The sequence below is a fragment of the Callithrix jacchus genome, chromosome 5 (genome assembly GCF_049354715.1).
Source record: "Callithrix jacchus isolate 240 chromosome 5, calJac240_pri, whole genome shotgun sequence".
Lineage (NCBI taxonomy): Eukaryota > Metazoa > Chordata > Mammalia > Primates > Cebidae > Callithrix > Callithrix jacchus.
In genome coordinates, this window is record NC_133506.1 from 140,339,321 (window position 1) to 140,360,888 (window position 21,568).

The window sequence follows — 21,568 nt, forward strand, 5'->3', positions numbered from 1 at the left end:
CCACAGTCTCCCTCTTCTCACTTGAGTATTGCCTATACAGTAGCTATTGGGGTTCATTTTTACAATTTTAATATATTCTTGTTAGGTTTTCTTGGGTAATAATATAATTGGATCAGTAGGCGTAGGGGGTGAGGGGTGAAATTACACTGAGAATCACAGCTGTGACAATGTAAGATGAGCTGAAATTCTCAGAGTAAAGCTACAAGCAATGGTCCTTGTAAAATTATCTGAGGACTATGTCATCTGAGCTGATGAGGTCATTACTTACTTGGACTGTGGGTTGGGACTTAGTGAAGAGAGCACTTTGGATCCCTAGCTGTGGTATGCTGCCTCTTAACTTTGGAAAGGGACAGGAGCAAAGGAAGACAAGTTTCCTAGTAATAAGAGGATAGGCCATTTGCAAGTCAGATTATAGAGCACCTAGAAGTAAATTGGACAGTAAAGTCCTGCTAAAGGTCCCAAAGGTATTGTCTGATGTTCTTCAGTATTTCTAGATACAAACAAACACTTCCTCATACTTCGGAGTGAGAATAGATCTTTCTTAATGATTGCACAGAGTAGAGACTAAATTGAATATCATCATCTTAGAAGTAGAAGAGAGAGACAGACTAGAAATAACTTATAAAGAGTGTCTAATGGATAATGAAGTCAATTTATAGCTCACCAAAAGAGTTATTTAAGAAGAGATTTGAGGGCCAGGCGCTATGGCTCATGCTTGTAATCCCAGCACTTTGGGAGGCTGAGTCAGGTGGATCAAGAGATCAAGATCATTCTTGCCAACGTAGTGAAACCCCTTCTGTACTAAAAAATAGAAAAATTAGCTGGGCATGGTGACGTGCGTCTGTAGTCCCAGCTGCTTGGGAGGCTGAGGCAGAATTGTTTGAACCAGGGAGGCAGAGGTTGCAGTGAGCCAAGATCATGCCACTACACTCCAGCCTGGTGACAGAGCGACACTCCATCTCAAAAAAAAAAAAAGGATTTGAAAGAGTAAGAACCACTGTATTCATAATACATTCAAAGGAGTGGGCAGAATTTTTTAGAAAATTTCATTTTGGATAGTACTTTCAAAAAATAAGAAACTAATAGGGCCAGTTGATAGTTCCTAGCTTAAGGGAGGGGGAATGTTGAAAAATGATTACATACATGCTGATTAATTGGGCCTTGAAGACTATGGAGGGCCATTCGATTTTTCAACTAAGATAGTGTTGATAGCCCGAAATAAAGTAGTCTCAGTGCACTGTTAGAGGCAAAAGTCAAATTCTAATGATTTAAGAAGTGAATGAGTTGCAGGGAGGTAGAGGAGAAGATATAAACTACTCTCTCACACATACGGCCTCACCAATAACAAACAATGCAAACTAACCCATAAAATTAGCAGTGAATTTTTAAAAAGGTAATTCCCAATGATAGCAAGGATGAGATGAGATAAGTACTCTTTATTAACTAAATTCTGCTGGGGGAAGTTCTAAGTGGCAAATCCTGCTGGGAATGTTTGGAAGTATTCATCAAGGACTTTAAAATGCCCATCCCCAGCCGGGCACGGTGGCTCACACCTGTAATCCCAGCACTTTGGGAGGCCGAGGCAGGCAGATCACTAAGGTCAGGAGTTTGAGACCAGCCTACCCAGCATGGTGAAATCCTATCTCTACTAAAAATACAAAAATTAGTCATTTGTGATGGCACACACCTGTAGCTCTAGCTACTTGGGAGGCTGAGGCAGGAGAATCATTTGAACCGAAGAGGCAGAGGTTGCAGTGAGCCCAGATTATGACACTCTACTCCAGCCTAGGAGACAGGATAAGACTCCATCTAAAAAAATAATAAATAAGACTGGGCACGGTGGTTCGTGCCTGTAATCCCAGCACTTTGGGAGGCTGTGGCAGGTGGATCACGAGGTCAGGAGATTGAAACCATCCTGGCCAACATGGTGAAACCTCGTTTCTATTAAAATACAAAAAATCAGCCAGGTATGGTGGCACGCGCCTGTAGTCCCAACTACTCAGGAGGCGGAGGCAGGAGAATCACTTGAATCCCAGAGGTGTAGGTTGCAGTGAGCCAAGATTGCACCACTCCACTCTAGCCTGGGCCACAGAGCAAGACTCTGTCTCAAAAAAAAAAAAAAAAACAGAAAATAAATACAATAAATAAAATGCCCAAACCCTTTGATAGTAACTTACTTTAAAGAAATAGTAACATTTACATATTGATCACATTATTTACGGTAGAAACATTGGGAATAAACTAAATGTTCAACTGGAAATAATTCCAAATTGAATTATTTTCTCCACAGTTGTGTCATCTTGCAGCAGTTATTACAGGCCACTTCCCCCTTACGGTGAGATCCCACAGCGAGCTTCCTTGGCTGATCTTTAAGGGGGATTCTCTTGCCATTAAGAGCTCCATAGACTTGGATCATTTAACATAACAGCTTCCAAAGATGATATAACTTCTGAGAGGCAATCTTATTTGCAATGGAGTGCAGTGAATAATAATAATCACAATGTGGTTTCCTTTGTACTTTTCTCTAAGCAAAATAATGTTCATACAGAAATCAATAAAGTAAGAAAAATGCAGGAAATGCAAGTGCTTTTATTGGATCTTTAAAATATGTTATAGGTACGACATCATTATTATTTATAGTGAATGCTTAAGGTAAAAGTCACCCACAGACTGTAAAATTCCTGAAGGCAGTGGCTACACCTCCTTTTGCCTCTGCTGGGTGTGAACAATATAAGGTACTGAGCAGGAGCACAGTTAACACTCATCAGAATTTAAAATAGCATCGGTGGTGTTAAAGACGAAGAAATGATACGTTTTTCTTATTTTCATTACTCATATAAATGTACTATGTACTCAGTTTCACAAATTATTGAATTTAAACGATAAAAATATCTGCCATAACCTGTTTAGCAAAAACGAAGGACATTGCTTTTCATCTTCTCTGTATAGCTATTTTTTCTATCTTAAGTTTATTATTGCTATAAATTATTTTCATGCTCATAACCATGTTCTTTCTAAATTAGTAAAGACTGTCTTCCCTTGGAAACAATTCATTTTTATTTAGAAAGAAATTTTTACCAGCATTTATGTAGTAAGCCTCTTATCCTTACTTATTCTGTGAATAGAGCCTGTTTAAAAACTCACTTTCTTGAACTCCTGGCCTCAAATTATCCTCCTGCCTCAGCCTCCTGAGGTTATAGGCTCAGGCTACCACACCCAGCTTAAAACTCACTTTCTTACCAGGAAAAAAAAAAAAGACCTCATATCCCTTTACAGGATTCTTTGCTAAAGAGGCACTATTTGTCTCATGGGCAAGGACCAGGCTGGCAGTCAGGAAGGGTGGATTTTGGTGCTGATCTTGCCACAGTCAGTTCACTTTACTATCCTAGGCTTATTTTATCATCCAAAGAATAAAGGGGTTATAACCTTTTAAATGACATTTTTGTGTTTCTACTAATTATAAAATTATTGCAGACATCTATGTCTGATAGTAAGATAGTCTAAATATTCAGGGAGACGCCAAGTATAACATTCCTAAAAATGGTAGGTTGAATGTTTAAAAAAAAAAGAGGAGGAGGAAAAAATAAGAAAATGGAAAAAAAAAACTTTACAAATGCATGGCCAAGTTGGTAGGAAAGAAGGAAATTCTTTGGAAGCCAAAAATATCTAGAAAGTTTAAAAAGAGTCTGGGTGTGATGGCTCACTCCTGTAATCCCAGCCCTTTGGGAGGCCAAGGTGGGAGAATCATGAGGTCAAGAGATCGAGACCATCCTGGCCCACATAGTGAAACCCCTTCTCTACTAAAATACAAAAATTAGCTGGGTGTGGTGGCGCACGCCTGTAGTCCCAGCTACTCGGGAGGCTGAGGCTAGAGAAATGCTTGAACCCGGGAGATGGAAGTTGCAGTGAGCTGAGATTGTGCCATCACACTCCAGCCTGGCACCTGGTGACAGAGCAAGACTCAAAAAAAAAAAAAAGTTTAAAAAGAGTAAGCAAGTGCTGGAGTTGGCATTTGCCTGGCTAATCCCTCATGATGGAGAGCCTGGATTACAGACACCATGAAGACCAAGAGATAAGGCCTGGGGCCTCAAAAAGACCAGAGCAGAGGTCGGATCAAAGAATCTCTGTTACAAAGCTAGGACTTCTCACTGGCAATACCCTCAGTAGGTCAGCTAGAAAAGAGGCCACCCAGGCTGGGCGCGGTGGCTCACGCCTGTAATCCGAGCACTTTGGGAGGCCGAGGGGGGTGGATCATGAGGTCAAGAGATCGAGACCATCCTGATCAACATGGTAAAACCCCATCTCTACTAAAAATACAAAAAAAATTAGCTGGACATGGTGGCGCATGCCTGTAATCCCAGCTACTCGGGAGGCTGAGGCAGGAGAATTGCCTGAACCCAGGAGGCGGAGGTTGCAGTGAGCCGAGGTCACGCCATTGCACTCTAACCTGGGTAACAAGAGCGAAACTCCGTCCCAAAAAAAAAAGAAAGGCCACCCTACAAATGATGGGTTTTCACTTCGGTTCTAATGTAGAAAACAAGAAAAGCTCCTTTGATAATTCCTAACCATAAACCCTCACTCACATAGTGTTGGAGCTAGAATATATATTATATCTGTGTGTTCTGAAGAACACCAAGCTGAAAATTTGGTTTAAAGTGGACTTGAGTTGGTGAGGCTACAAGTCCGCCAATAAAAATAATTGTAGCTAAATTACAGAAATAACAGGAGCCATGTACAGTGGGGCACTCTACTTGTGAGGCTAAAGTGGGAGGAATATTGGGCCAAGAGCTGCAGTGTACTGATTGTTCCTGTGAATAGCCACTGCACTCCAGCCTGGGTAACATAGCAAGATCTCATCTCCAGCATAAAATAAAATAACAGTAATAGGAAGAAGAAGAAGAAACTAAAGTTATCAAAATTGCATACTCAGAGAAGAATATGTGTTAAGTATGTACTTGTACCCTGCTTTCGTCATTTCCCATTATATCATGCACATCTTCCTCTGTCATCAAATATTTTTATTACTTTCTTTTTTCTTTTCCTTCCTTCCTTTCTTTTTCTTTCTTTCCTTTCTTTCCTGTTTTTTCTTTCTTTTCTGTTCTGTCGTTTCTTTCTTTCAATGGAGTCTTGCTCATATTGGCCAGGCTGGAGTGCAGTGCTATGATCTTGACTCACTGCAACCTCCGCCTCCTCAGTTCAAGCAATTCTTGTACCTCAGCCTCCCAAGTAGCTGGGGTTACAGGCATGTGACACCGTGCACAGCTACGTTTTGTATTTTTAGTAGGGATGGAGTTTCGGATGTTGGCCAGGCTAGTCTCGAAACTCCTGGCCTCAAGTGGTCCACCCCCTCAGACTTCCAAAGTACTGAGATTACCAGCCGTCGTAAGCCACCATGTCCAGCCAATTTTTTTACATTGTCTTAATAAATATTTTTAAGAGTAGAATTGTGGAATATAAAGGTATGCAAAATTTTAAATCCTTTTTTATGATAGTCAAAAACACGTAAGACCATCTTACCCATTTTTAAGTGTACAATACAGAGTATTAGGTACACGCACATTGTTGTGCAACAGAGCTCTAGAATTTTTCCATTTTGGAAAATTGAAACTCTGTATCCAATGAACAACTTCCCTTTTCACTCTTTCCTTTCTCCTCTCCTGGCAGCCACCATTCTACTTTCTAAGAATTTAGCTTACATTAGATACCTAATATAAGTGGAATTTTGCAGTATTTTTCTTTTTGTGACTGGCTTATTAGCATAATGTCCTCAAAGTTTAACCATGTTGCAGTGTGTAACAAGATTTCCTTGTTTTTGAAGGCTAATAATATTTCATTGTATGTATATGCGACATATAAAAAATTCATTTATCGATGGACAATTAGGTTGCTTCCATCTCTTGGCTATTGTGAATAATGCTGCAGTCAATATGGATGTGAAAATATTGAGATCCTCTTCTCATTTCTTTTGGCTAAATATTCAGAAGTGGGATTGCTAGATCATATGCTACCTCATTTTTTCCCCCCGAGGAACCTCCATTGTTTTTCATAGTGGCTGCCCCATTTTACATTTCTTTTAAGGATGCATGAGAGATTAATTTTTCCACAATCTTGTGAACACTTGTTATTTTCTAGGGTTTTTTTGGTGTGTGTGTGTGTGTGTGTGTGTGTGTTCATCCTAATTACTGTGAGGTGATACATCACTGTGGTTTTGGTTTGCAGTTCCCTGATGAATAGTGATGTTGAACATATGTTTTTCATATGCCTGTCCGTCATTTATATATCTTCAGAGTAATATCTATCCAGATCCCAATTTTTGGATTGTTTTATTGTTTTTGAGTTTTACTTCTTTATATATTTTGGATATTAACCCCTTGTCAGAGATATAGTATGCAAATATTACAGGTTGCCTATTCACTTTGTTGATTGTTTCCTTTGCTGCACAGGAGTTTTTAAGTTTAAGGTAGGACCATTTGCCTGTGTTTGCTTTTCTTATGTGTGCTTTTGGAACCATATTCAAAAAAAATCATTGCCAAATATAATGTCATGTGGATTTTCCACTATGTTTTCTTCTAGGAGTTTTATAGTTTCAGATCTTACATTTAAATGCTGAATGCATGTTGAGTTAAATTTTTCTTATGGTATAAGTTAAGAGTGTGATGTCGTTCTTTTGCATACAGATATCCAGTTTACCTAGCACCACTTGTTAAAGAGACTGTCTTTTCTCCAGTGTGTAAACTTGGTACCTTTGTTAAAGATCATTTGACCATATACATGAGGGGTCTTTCCCCTGGGCTCGCTATGCTGTTGTTGCATTGGTATATATATTTTTCTTTATGCCAGTACCATACTGTTTTGATTACTATAGCTTGTAGATGTTTGAAATCAAGAAGTGTGAGGCCTTGTGCTCTGTTTTTTTTTTTTTTTTTTTTTTTTTTTTCAAGAGTATTTTTGGCTGGCCAGGCACAGTGGCTCATGCCTGTAATCCCAGCACCTTGGGAGGCTGAGGTGGGTAGATCACCTGAGGTCAGGAATTTGAGACCAGCCTGGCCAACATGGGGAAACCCCATCTCCACTAAAAATACAAAAATCAGCCAGGTGTGGTGGCATGCACCAGTAATCTCAGCTACTTGGGAGGCTGAGGCAGGAGAATCAACTTGAACTTGGGGCGTGGAGGTTGCAGTGAGCCAAGATGGCACCACTGCACTCCAGCCTGGGTGACAGAGTGATACTCTCTCTCTCAAAAAAAAAAAAAAAAAAAAAAGGTGTCAAGAGTGCTTTTGGCTATTTGGAGATCCTTTGAGATTCCATATGAATTTTAGGGTGGCTTTTTCTATTTCTATAAAAAAATAGCACTGGGATTTTGATGAGGGTTGTATTAAATCTGTAGATGAATTTGGGTATTATAGGTATTTTACCAATATTATGTCTTCCAATCCATGACACAGAATGCCTTTCCATTTATTTATGCTGTCTTTAATTTCTTTCAGCAATATTTTGTAGCTTTCAATGTCTGTCTTTCACCACCTTGGTTACATTTATTCCTAAATATTTTATTCTTTTTTGATGCTATTATAAATGAGATTTTTTTTTCCTTACTTTCCTTTTTGGATTGTTCATTGTTTGTATATGGAAATGCAACTGATTTTTGTGTGTTGATTTTGTATCCTGCAGCTTTGCTGAATTGGTTTATTCTAACCATTTTTAAATGGAATATTTAGGGTTTTCTGCATATGAGAGCATGTTATTTGTGAACAGATATAATTTTACTTTTTTTTTCCTGTTTTGCTGCCTTTATTTCTTTTTCTTGCCTGATTGCTTTGGCTAGGACTTCCAGTACTCTGTTGAATAGAAATTGTGAGAGTAAAGTCTATTTTGTTTGAAATAAGTATGACCACTCCTGCTGTCTTTTGGTTACCATTTACATGGTGTCTTTTTTCTAGGTATGTCCTTATATCTAAAATAAAATCTCCTGTAGACAACATTAGGTTTCATTTTTTTTAATTCATTCAGCCACTGCACGTCTTTAGGGAGTTCAATCAATGTATATTTAAAGTAATTGCCGATGGAGAAAGAGTTACCATTTTTAATTCTTTTCTAAATGGCTTACAGTATTTTATCCCTTTAGCTGTCTTCTTTTGTGTTTCATTGATTTTTCTGTAGTGATATGGTTTGATTCTTTCCTCATTTTCTCTTCTGCACCTTCTATAGTTATTTTCTTTGTAGTTACTATGGAGAGTACATAAAACATCTTAAAGTTACAATTTATTTTTAACTGATAACTTCAATTGCATATCAAATATCTATTCCTTTTCGTCTCTCCTCACATTTTTTTTTTTTTTTTTTTTTTTTTTTTGAGACAGAGTCTCACTCTGTTACCAGGCTGGAGTGCAATGGCTCAATCTCAGCCCACTGCAACCTCCACTTCCTGGATTCAAGCAATTCTCCTGCCTCAGCCTCCTGAGTAACTGAGACTATAGGCGCACACCACCATGCCCAGCTAATTTTTATATTTTTAGTAGAGATGAGGTTTCACCATGTTGGCCAGGATGGTCTTGATCTCTTGACCTGGTGATCCACCTGCCTTGGCCTCCCAAAGTTCTGAGATTACAGGCATGAGCCACTGCACCTGGCATCTCCGTACATCTTTTTATGGTGTGTGTGTGTGTGTGTGTGTGTTTCTTCTCACAGAGACTTGCTCTGTCCCCCAGGCTAGAGTGCAGTGGTGTGATCTTGCCTCACTGCAGCCTCTAACCTCTGTCTCCTGGGTTCAAGCAATTCATGTGCCTCAGCCTCCCAAGAATCTGGGATTGCAGACATGCCCCATCATGCTGGCTAATTTTTATATTTTTAGTAGAGATGGGGTTTTGCCATGCTGGTCTTGAAATACTGGACTGAAGCAATCCGCCTACCTTGGCCTCCCAAAATGCTCCCAAATTACAGGTGCAAACCTCTGCACCCAGCCCTTTGTATGTTTTGTGACTGCAACATAATTTTATAGTTATGGTTATCTTTATATTTTTGTCCTTTAAGTTCTGTACATTAATTAAAAGTAATTTACACATCACCATAACAATATTATAAAATTATTTTATTTTATTATTTTTTGTTTTTTGATTAGGTTGCCAGGGGTAAGGGGAGGGGGAAATGGGGAATGCTTGGCTATGGGGTTTCTATTGGGGTGATGAAAATGATCTGAAGTTAGATAGTGGTGATGGTCACACAAAGGAGTGAAGGAGAGGAAGAAAGAGGAAGAAAAAGAGGGAGAGAGGACGGAAATGTTGCTTTATTCTAAAAATGGGTATTAATAATGGCCAATCAATATTTCATTTAAACCTATGAGTAGGTGTGATGTGGTATTGACAAGAATGTATATTTTGTATATTTAAAGTGTAGAGCTCTATAAATATTTATTAACTTTACTTGTTCCGGATCTGAGGTCAAGTCCTGGATATCCTTATTAATTTTCTGTCTCGTTGAGTCTAAATCTCTTTATGGGTCTTATGTATCTGGGTGTTAGGATCGTTAGATCTTATTGTTGCATTGGTCCTTTTACCACTATATCTTTGTTGCTTTAAAATCTATGTTATCAGATGTGAGAATTGCAACTACTGCTTTTTATTTATTTATTTATTTTTGCTCTCCATTTGGTTGGTAAATCTTTCTCCATCCCTTTGTTTTGAGTCTTTGTGTATCCTTGCATGTGAAATGGGTCTGGATGTAGCATACCGTTGGGTTTTGGCTGTATCTTTTGATTGGGGGATTTAGTCGATTTAAATTTAGGATTACTGCCATTTGATGTTAACTGGCTGTTTTATCCATTCGTTGATGTAAATTTTTCTTTATGTTGATGCTCTTTACTTTTTGGTATATTTTTAGAAAGGCTAATATTGGTTGTTTCTTTCTATGTGTAATGCTTCTTTCAGAAGCTCTTGTAAAGCAGGCCTGGTGGTAATAAAATCTCTGAGTACTTGCTTGTTCATAAAAGATTTTATTTTTCCTTCAGTTGTGAAGCTTAGTTTGGCTGGATATGAAATTCTGGGCTGAAAGTTGTGTTCTTTAAGGATGTTGAATATCGGCCCCCACTCTCTTCTGGCTTGTAGGGTTTCTGCTGAGAGATCTGCTGTAAGTCTGATAGGCTTCCCTTTGTGGGTAACCTGACCTTTCTCTCTGGCTGCCCTTAGTATTTTCTCCTTCGTTTCAACTCTGGTGAATCTAACGATTATGTGCCTTGGGGTTGCTCTTCTTGAGGAATGTCTTTGTGGTGTTCTCTGTATTGCCTGGGGTTGAATATTGTCCTGCTTTGCTAGGTTGGGAAAGTTTTCCTGAATAATATCCTGAAGAATATTTTCCAGCTTGGATTCATTCTCTCCATCGTATTCAGGTACACCTATCAAACGTAAATTAGGTCTTTTCACATAGTCCCACATTTCTTGGAGACTTTGCTCATTCCTTTTTATCCTTTTTTCTCTATTCTTGTCTTCTCATTTTATTTCATTAAGTTGGTCTTCGACCTCTGATATCCTTTCTTCTGCTTGAACAATTCGAGCGTTTAAACCTGTGCATACTTCTTGGCATTCCCATATTGTATTCTTCAGTTCCATTAATTCACTTATATTCCTCTCTAAATTGTCTGTTCTCATTAGGATTTCGTCAAACCTTTTTTCAAAATTCTTAGTTTCTTTACATTGGGCTACAACATGTTCTTTTAACTCGCAGAAGTTTCTTATTATCCACCTTCTGAAGCCTGATTCTGTTAATGGAATGCACTCGTTCTCCATCAAGCCTTGTTCCCTTGTTGATGAGGAACTGTGATCCTCCATAGAGGGAGAGGAATTTTGATTTTGAGTATTCTCAGCCTTTTTACGCTGGTTTCTTCCCATTATTGTAAATTTATCCATCTGTCGTCTTTATAATTACCAACTTTCAAATTAGGTCTCTGAGTGGATGTCTGAGTTGTTAATTCCCAGGGCTGAAATTTGAGCAACCCACTGCGCCGGCCAAAACAGCGGCGTTAAGACTGATGGTGCTTTTCTGCCCGAGAATCTCCAGTCTGGCTTCCTTCTTGAGTTTGTAATAGGCGACTCTGCCTTCCCGGAGCTCCAAATGTCAGTCAGAAGGGGAACCAGTCCCGTTTACGCTGCACCAAGAGCTGCCACACCAAGAGCTGCCACACCAAGGTGCTGGCAAAACCGCTGCACCGGCCACAAGAGTTGCTCTGGCGACCCGTGGGACTCCTCCACTGGGAATCTTCTGGTCCGTGAGCAACAAAAATTTGTCTGAAAGTGTGGCGTCCTCTCGTTCTCTGTGCTTTCACTGGGAGCTGCAATCCCAAGATGTTAGCAATCAGCCATCTTGGATCATTCTACAGAATTCATTATCTGTCTCCATAATTAACTTTACCAGAGAGCATTATATTTTCATATGCTTTTATTTCAACTTGAAAGACTCTACTTACCAATTTTTGTTAGGTCAGTCTAGTGGTGGTAAACTCCCTCTGCTTCTATTTTTCAAGAAGTTCTTAACTTCCTTTCATTTTTGAAGAAAAGTTTTGCCAGATAGAGTATTTTTGGTTGGCAGTATTTTTCTTTAGCACTTTGAATATATCCTCCCACTACCTCCTTGCTGTATTGTATCTTTCAAGAAATCTGCTGGTCTTTTCTTGATTGCTTTTTCTGTTTGTCCTGCTGACTCAATAATTTCAAATGATCTATCTTTGAGTTCATGGATTTCCTTCTGCTTGATCAAGTCTGCTAATGCTACTCTCCAGTGAATTTTTAAAATTCATTTATTGTATTCTTCAGCTCCAGTATTTATCTGGCTCTTTTTTACTTTCTAGCTCTTGTTGATAGTCTCATTTTGTTCATTTGTCATTTTTCTGATTTTGTTTTGTTGTCTCTGTATTCTCTTATACCACATTGAGCTTCTTGAATATGATTTTTTTGAATTATCTGTCAGGTAATTTGTAGATGTCCATTTCTTTAGGATTGGTTTCCAGAGATTTCTTCTTGTTGTTCCTTTGATTGGGCTGTTTCCCTGTTTCTTCATGTGCTTTATTATAATTTGTTGAGATTTGTGCATTAGAAAAATTTTTAAAAGCCACCTTTCCAAGTATTTACAGACTGACTTTGTATAAGAAATGACCTTTACCAGTCAGCCTGGCTAGAGATTATGGGCATCTCTTAAAGCTTTTATGGGGAAGCAACTTCTCTCTAACCTTGTATGTCTAATTTCCCAATTAGAGAGGTTTGCTGGTTTTTCTATTAGGAGCTTGTAGTCCCTTGCTCCCCCTGGTGTCTGTCTATAGTACTGTAGGATCCCTGGTGCTGCAACAAGCTAGAGAGCTCTGGCCCCAGCCATCCGACATATAGCCAGTTCCCCATCTGCACTCTGAGTCAGATGAGATAGAAAGCAGTTGTTCAAGCAGCCTCCCTCCCCAAAAAGCCAGAATGTTGAATGTATGTTTCACTCTTTTCCTTTTCTGTTTTTGTTTTTTTTTTTTTTGAGACGGAGTTTCACTCTGTCGCCAAACTGAAGTACAGTGGAACAATCTTGGCTCACTGCAACCCCCGCCTTTTGGGTTCAAGTAAGTCTTCTGCCTCAGCCTCCAGAGTAGCTGGCACTACAGGTGCGCAACACCACACCCAGCTAATTTTTTGTAGTTTTAGTAGATACGGGGTTTTACCATGTTGGCCAGGATGGTTTCAATCTCCTGACCTCGTAATCCGCCCGCGTTGGCCTCCCAAAGTGCTGGGATTACAGGCGTGAGCCACAGCACCAGGCCATCACTCTTTTCTTTACCTTCCAAGGGGGAAGCCATGAGCTTGACATTCTCCTGATCACAGAGAGCTGTCCTAGCTTCTGTCTGTGGTAGGAGTAGTTGTCTAGCATTACAACAAGAGACTGAGCTCTCTTTTGTTCTTAGCAGCCCCCAGACACCCAAAATATGCAGTGCCCCATCAGGGTTCAGAGTCAGGTGACACAGAAACCAGTCCTTCCAGCAGCTCCCCCTAAAGCCAGAATGTTTAACACATACTCCACTCTTCTCTTTCCTTCCCAAGAGAGAAGCTGACTTGGGCTTTTTCTTCCTAGCATGAGCTGTGTTTTAATGCAACTGTTCGTGGCTTCAAGCTTGCATGAGATACTCTGAATTTCTAACTGGCTTCTGGAGTTATCATAAAGGCTTTGGGACCATGTATTTTTAAATAAGTATCTCTGTTGGGGAACAAAATCAAGGACTTCCCTATTCTGCCATCTTGCTAACTGCAAAATATTAAATCTTTTATTCTCAGAAAGCATGTTCATTTGTTTCACTTGCTAACCTGATATTGTGCCATTTTAATAGGCAAAACTAAGTCTTACATTAGAATTATTTGAATCTTTAAATTTTGTTAAAGAATATTTGATACATACAAAAGAATACATGTAGCACTTTTTTTTGAGATGGAGTTTCACTCTTGTTACCCAGGCTGGAGTGCAATGGCGCAATCTCGGCTCACTGTAACCGCCGCCTCCTGGGTTCAGGCAATTCTCCTGCCTCAGCCTCCTGAGTAGCTGGGATTACAAGCACACGCCACCATGCCCAGCTAATTTTTTTGCATTTTTAGTACAGATGGGGTTTCACCAAAGTGACCAGGATGGTCTCGATCTCTTGACCTCGTGATCAACCTGCCTCGGCCTCCCAAAGTGCTGGGATTACAGGCTTGAGCCACCGCGCCCGGCCGTAGCACTTTTAAGTTATGAAGCATGTTAATAAAATAAAAGTTGATGAAACTATCATAAAGCAGATCTAGAATATCCACCATTACTGTATCACCCACCTGTGTGCTCTTCCTCCTTTCATCTCCTTCCTCCCAGAACAGATAAACCTGTGAGTTTTATCTTTTGTATACTTCTAGTTTTATATTTTTCCATTTCTTTTTTGTGTATAATTTCACCATCTATGTAAACAATATATTTAACTTTGCTTCTTTTTGAGCTTTCTAATAAAGGTTTTTGTTTTTTTTTTTAGTTTACGGAGTTCTGACTTGCTCTTTTTTCACTTTTTTCTAAAGTTATGTAAGACTAAATATTTTAAATATACTTATTGACCATTTGTATTGTTTATTTAGGGAATTTTCTCTTTCTGTACTTAGTTTTTTGTTTTGTACCTTAAGTTCTGGGATACATGTGCAGAACATGCAGGTTTGTTACATAGTTATACACATGCCATGGTGGTTGGCTGTATTCATCACCCCGTCATCTACATTTGGTATTTCTCCTAGTCCCCACCCCCCGACAGTCCCTGGTGTGTGATGTTCCCATCCCTGTCTCATTGTGTTCTCATTGTTCAATTCCCACTTATGAGTGAGAACATGCAGTGGTTGGTTCTCTGTTCTTGTGTTAGTTTGCTGGGAATGATGGTTTCCAGCTTCATCCATGTCCCTGCAAAGGACATGAACTCATCCATTTTTATAGCTGCACAGTATTCCATGGTGTATATGTGCCACATTTTCTTTATCCATTCTATCATTGATGGGCATTTGGATTGGTTCCAAGTCTTTGCTATTGTGAACAGTGCTGCAATAAATATACGTGTGCATGTGTCTTTATAATAGAATGATTTATAAGTCTTTGGGTATATATCCAGTAATGGGATTGCTGGGTCAAATGGTATTTCTAGTTCTAGATCCTTGAGGAATCACCACACTGTCTTCCACAATGGTTGAACTAATTTACACTCCCACCAACAGTGTAAAAACATTCCTATTTCTCCACATCCTCTCCAGCATCTGTTGTCTCTTGACTTTTTAATGATCGTCATTCTAATGAGATGGTATCTCAATGTGGTTTTGATTTGCATTTCTCTAATGACCAGCGATGAGCTTTTTTTCATGTTTGTTGGCTGCATAAATGTCTCCTTTTGAGAAGTGTCTATTCCTATCCTTCCTCCTCTTTTTGATAGAGTTGTTTGTTTGTTTCCTGTAAATTTGTTTAAGTTCTTTATAGATTCTGGATATTAGCCCTTTGTCAAATTGGTAGACTACAAAAGTCTTCTCTCATTCTGTAGGTTGCCTGTTCACTCTGATGATAATTTATTTTGCTGTGCAGAGCTCTTTAGTTTAATTAGATTCCATTTGTCTATTTTGGCTTTTGTTGCCATTGCTTTTGGTGTTTTAGTCATGAAGTCTTTGCCCATGTCTATGTCCTGAATGGTATTGCCTAGGTTTTCTTCGAGGGTTTGGGTGGTTTTAGGTCTTATGTTTAAATCTTTAATCCATCTTGAGTTAATTTTTGTATAATTTTACACCGTTGTAAGGAAGGGATCCAGTTTCAGCTTTCTGCATATGGGTAGCCAGTTTTCCTAACATCATTTATTAAATAGGGAATCCTTTCCCCATTGCTTGTTTTTGTCAGGTTTGTCAAAGATCAGATGGTTATAGATGTGTGATGTTATTTCTGAGGCCTCTGTTCTGTTCCATCGATCTATATCTCTGTTTTGGTACTAATACCATGCTGTTTTGGTTACTATAGCCTTGTAGTATAGTTTGAAGTCAGGTATCGTGATGCCTCCAGCTTTTTTTTTTTTTGGCTTAGAATTGTCTTGGCTATATGGGCTCTTTTTTGGTTCTATATGAAATTTAACATTGTTTTTTCCAATTCTGTGAAGAAAGTCAATGGTAGCTTGATGGGGATAGCATTGAATCTATAGATTACTTTGGGAAGTATGGCCATTTTCATGATACTGATTCTTCTTAACCATGAGCATGGAATGTTTTTTCTTCCGTTTGTGTCCTCTCTTACCTCCTTGATCAGTAGTTTGTAGTTCTCCTTAAAGAGGTCCTTCATGCCCCTTGTAAGTTGTATTCCTAGGTATTTAATTCTCTTTGTAGCAATTGTGAATGGGAGTTCACTCATAATGTGGCTTTCTGTTTGTCTGTTACTGGTGTATAGGAATGCTTGTGATCTTTGCACATCGATTTTGTATACTGAGACTTTGCTGAAGTTGCTTATCAGCTTAAGGAGATTTGGGGTTGAGACAATGGGGTCTTCTCGATATACAATCGTGGTCTGCAAATAGAGTCAATTTCACTTACTCTTTACCTATTTGAATATTCTTTATTTTTTTCCTCTTGCCCGATTGCCCTGGCCAGAACTTCTAAAACTATGTTGAATAGGAGTGGTGAGAGAGGACATCCTTGTCTTGTGCCAGTTTTCAAAGGGAATGCTTCCAGTTTTTGCCCATTCAGTGTGATAGTAGCTGTAGGTTTGTCATAAATAGCTCGTATTATTTTCAGATACGTTCCATCAATACCTACTTTATTGAGAGTTTTTAGCATGAAGGGATGAGGGATGTTGAATTTTGTCAAAGGCTATCTCTGCATCTATTGAGATAATCCTCTGGTTTTTGTCTTTTGTTCTGTTTATGTGATGAATTACATTTATTGATTTACATATGTTGAACCAGCCTTGCATCCCAGGGATGAGGCTAACTTGATCGTGATGGATAAGCTACTTGATGTGCTGTTGGATTCAGTTTGCCAGTATTTTATTGAGGATTTTTACATGGATGTTCATCAGGGATATTTGCCTGAAATTTATTTATTTATTTTTTTTAGTTGTGTCTCTGCCATGTTTTGGTGGCAGGATGATATTGGCCTCATGTAATGAGTTAGGAGGATTCTCTCTTTTTCTTTTGTTTGGAGTAGTTTCAGAAGGAATGGTACCAGCTCCTCTTTGTAACTCTGGTAGAGTTCGGCTGTGAAACCCTCTTGTCCTGGACTTTTTTTGGTTGGTAGGCTATTAACTGCTGCTTCTATTTCAGACATTATTATTGGTCTACTCAGGGGTTCGACTTCTTCCTGGTTTAGTCTTGGGAGGGTATAAGTGTCCAGCAGTTTATCTATTTCTTCTAGATTTTCTGTTTTATTTGCGTAGAGGTGTTTATAGTATTCTCTGATGGCAGTTTGTGTTTCTGTGGGATCGGTGGTGATATCGCCTTTATCATTTTTTATTGCAACTATTTGATTCTTCTCTCTTTTCTTCATTAGTCTGGCTAGCAGTCTATTTTGTTGATCTTTTCAAAAAAAATCAGCTTCTGGATTCATTAATTTTTTTAATGGTTTTTGTATCTCTATCTCCTACAGTCCTGCTCTGATCGTAGTTAATTCTTGTCTTCTGTTTTTGAATTTTTTGTTCTTGCTTCTTTAGTTTATTTAATTTTGTGATGTTAGGGTATCGATTTTACATCATTCCTGCTTTCTTATATGGGCATTTAGTGCTATAAATTTCCCTCTACACACTGCTTTAAATGTGTCCCAGAGATTCTGGTACATTGTGTCTTTATTCTCATTGGTTTCAAAGAACATCTTCATTTCTGTCTTCATTTTGTTATTTATCCAATAGTTGTTGAGGAGCAGATTGTTCAGTTCCATGTAGTTGTGTGGTTTTTGAGATAGTTTCTTAATCCTGAGTTCTAATTTGATTGCAGTGTGGTCTGAGAGACTGTTACAATTTCCATTCTTTTGCATTTGCTGAGGAGTATTTTACTTCCAATTATGTGGTCAATTTTAGAATAAGTGTGATGTGGTGCTGAAAAGAATGTATATTCTGTTGATTTGGGGTGGAGGGTTCTGTAAATGTCTATTAGGTCCTCTTGGCCCAGAGCTAAGTTCAAGTCCTGGATATCCTTGTTAATTTCTGTTTCGTTGCTCTATCTAATATTGACAGTGGGGTGTTAAGGTCTCCTACTATTATTGCATTGGAGTCTAAGTCTCTTTGTAGGTCTCTAAGAACTTGCTTTATGAATCTGGGTGCTCCTGCACTGGATGCATATATATTTAAGATAATTAGCTCTTCTTATTGTATTTGATCCCTTTACCATTATGTAATGCCCTTCTTTGTCTCTTTTGATCTTCGATGGTTGAAAGTCTGTCTTATCAGAAACTAGGATTGCAACCTCTGCTTTTTTTTTTTTTTCTTTCCATTTGCTTGGTAAATCTTCATCCCTTTATTCTGAGCCTATGTGTGTCTGCACATGAGATGGGTCACCTGAATACAGCACACCAATGGGTCTTGACTCTTTATCCAATTTGCCTATCTGTGTCTTATGGAGGCATTTAGCCCATTTACATTTAAGGTTAATATTGTTATGTGTCAATTTGATCCTGCCATTATGATTCTAGCTGGTTATTTTGCCCATTAGTTGCTGCAGTTTCTTTCTAGGGTCGATGGTCTTTACAATTTGGTGTGTTTTTGCAGTGGATGGTACTGGTTGTTCCTTTCTATGTTTAGTGCTCCCTTCAGGAGCTTTTATAGGGCAGGCCTGGTGGTGACAAAATCTCTCAGCAGTTGCTTGTCCATAAAGGATTTTATTTCTCCCTCACTTATGAAGCTTAGTTTGGCTGGATATGAAATTCTGGGTTGAAAATTCTTTTCTTTAAGAACGTTGAATATTGGCCCCCACACTCTTCTGGCTTTAAGGTTTCTGCTGAGAGATCTGCTGTTAGTCTGCTGGGCTTCCCTTTGTAGGTAACCCAACCTTTCTTCTGGCTGCCCTTAGCATTTTTTCATTCATTTCAACCCTGGCGAATCTGACAATTATGTTTCTTGGGGTTGCTATTCTCAAGGAATATCTTAATGGTGTTCTCTGTATTTCCTGAATTTGAATGTTGGGCTACCTTCCTAGGTTGGGGAACTTCTCCTGGATAATATACTGAAGAGTGTTTTCCAACTTGGTTTCATTCTCCCCGTCACTTTCAGGTATACCAATCAAAGGTAGATTTGGTCTTTTCATGTAATCCCATATTTTTTGGGGGCTTTGTTCATTTCTTTTCACTCTTTTTTCTCTAATCTTGTCTTCTCGCTTTATTTCATTGAATTGATCTTCAGTCTCTGATATCCTTTCTTCCGTTTGATCAATTCAGCTATTGAAACTTGTGTATGCTTCATGAAGTTCTCGTGCTGTTTTTAAGCTCCATAAGGTTGTTTATGTTCTTCTCTAAACTGGTCCTTCTAGTTAGCATTTCGTCTAACATTTTTTCAAGGTTCTTAGTTTCTTTGCATTGGGTTAGAACATGCTCCTTTAGCTTGGAGAAGTTTGTTATTACCCACCTTCTGAAGCCTGCTTCTATCAATTCGTCAAACTCATTCTTCATCCAGTTTTGCTCCCTTGCTGAAGGAGCTGTGATCTCTTAAAGAAGAGGCATTCTGTTTTTTGGAGTTTTCAGCCTTTTTGTGCTGGTTTCTTCCCAGGTTCATGGATTTATCTTTCTTTGGTCTTTGAGGTTGGTGACCTTTAGGGTCTCTGAGTGGACACCTTTTTGTTGATATTGAAACTGTTTCTTTCTGTTTTGTTAGTTTTCCTTCTAACAGTCAGGCTTCTTTGCTGCAGGTCTGCTGGAGTTTGCTGGAGGCCCTAATTGCATGTGAATCACCAGCAGAGACTGCAGAACAGCAAAGATTGCTGCCTGTTCCTTCTTCTGGTAGCTTCGTCCCAGAGGGTTAGCTGCCACATGCCAACCAGATCTCTACTGTATGAGGTGTCTGTTGGCCCCTACTGGGAGGTGTTCCCAGTCAGGATACACAGGGGTCAGGGAGTCACTTGAGGAGGTGGTCTGTCCCTTGGCAGAGTTCGAACACTGTTGGGAAATCCACTGCTCTCTTCAGAGCTGCCAGTCAGGGATGTTTAGGTCTCCTGAAGCTGTACCCACTACCATCCCCTTTTCACAGGTGTTCTGTCCCAGGAAGGTGGGGGCTTTATAAGTCTGTGATGGGCTGCTGCCTTTTTTCAAAGATGCTCTGCCCAGCAAGGACATCTAGTGAGACACTGCCTGCAGCTGCTGAGCTGTGTCAGGCTCTACCCAGTTCGGATTTCCCAGCAGCTTTGCTTACACTGTGGGGTTGAAACCACCTACTCGAGCCTCAGCAATGGTGGACACCCCTCCTCCCACCAAGCTCAAATAACCCAGGTTGAGCTCAGATCACTGTGCTGGCTGCAAGAATTTCAAGCCAGTGGATCTTAGCTTGCTGGTCTCTGTGGGGGTGGGACCTGCTGAGCAAGACCACTTGGCTCCCTGGCTTTAGCCCCCTTTCCAGGGGAGTGAATGGCTCTGTCTCACTGGCATTGCAGGCACCACTGAGGTATGAAAAGAAAAAAAAAAAACTGCAGCTAGCTCAGTTTCTGCCCAAATGGCCACCCAGTTTTGTGCTGGAAACCCAGGGCTCCTGTGGTTATGTAGGTACCAGAGACAATCTCCTGGTCTGCGGTTTTGAAAACCATGGGAAAAGCACATTATCTGGGTGGGAGTTCAGGAAATAGTCCCTAATGGCTTCCCTTGGCTAGGAGAGGGAGTTCCCCGGCCCCTTGCGCTTCCCACGTGAGGTGATGCCCCACCCTGCTTCGGCTCGCCCTCCTTGGGCTGCTCCCAGTGTTCAACCAGCCCCAATGAGATGAACCACGTACCTCAGTTGGAAATGTGGAAATCACTTGCCTTCTGTGTTGATATTGCTGGGAGCTGCACACTGGAGCTGTTCCTATTTGGCCATCTTGCCTGTCTGTTTTATACAAGCATTTTTTTCTGGTATATATAAGCTTCTAGATTCCCTTTAACAGTGAATTTTATGATTCTAAGATTTTTCTCATAAATAAAATTTGGACATTTTAATTGGTTAATAATTTAGATAAATTGATCTTCAAATTCTTATTTTCTGAACATACTCATTATATAACTTCCCTCCAGGAGATAGTAATATTACTGTAGTAACATGCATATCATAATTTCCAAAATAGTTTTATTTTATTTAAGCATAAAACCTACCAAGGCTTACAAATGCTTATTGATTTATTTGTACCTGCCCATGTATGGCATTATTACTCCATGAAAGTTAGTTGAAAAGAATGAAACCACAGTATTCACAATATTACCCACACTAGTCCTTATAATGAAACTTTTAAAAATTGCATTTATAGTTTTTCAATTGGACAACTGAAATTTTTCAAATGAAGTCAGGTTTTATTGTATTTATTATTTGTTTATTTTTATTTATTTATTTTAGAGACAGGGTCTGACTGTGTCACCCAGGCTGAGTGCAGTGGTGCTGTGGCAGCTCATTGCAGCATTGAACTCCTGGGCTCTAGTAATCCTCCCACCTCATCCCCACAAGCAACTGGGACAATAGGTGCATGCTGCTCTGCCCAGCCAAGTTTGCCAAGTTTTATTTTTTAAAGGTTTGCTTTTTCCACAAAATTTGAATCTTTTAGGCTAGGAATTGTACATTTGGATTTCAGAAGGGTTTAGGGTGCCTGAGGGAGCTATCAGATTATTTTGGTAATTTACATCTATATGAAAAATTAAATAATGTTGTAGTTACTAATGAGGGTGTGTTTCTGACATTCCACAGTATTCCTCAGTGAGCAGCTCTGTGAGGCATTTCTGTCTTCTCTCTCTAATGGGAACACCTACATTTTTGTGGAGAAATTGGTTTTCACATCTTATGCACCCATGAGTCATAGAACTGTTCCTGCCCTTGCCCTTCATTGACTGCAAACCCTAAGCCAAGAAGACCTGTTTGGACCACTCCCTCCCAACTT

General features: G+C 39.4%; 1 protein-coding gene across 21 annotated transcripts in view; it reads left to right on the forward strand.

Moving 5' to 3' along the window:
• Positions 1-21,568, forward strand: part of IFT88 (intraflagellar transport 88) — a 133,679-nt gene that overhangs the window by 110,062 nt on the left and 2,049 nt on the right. The window lies entirely within an intron of this gene.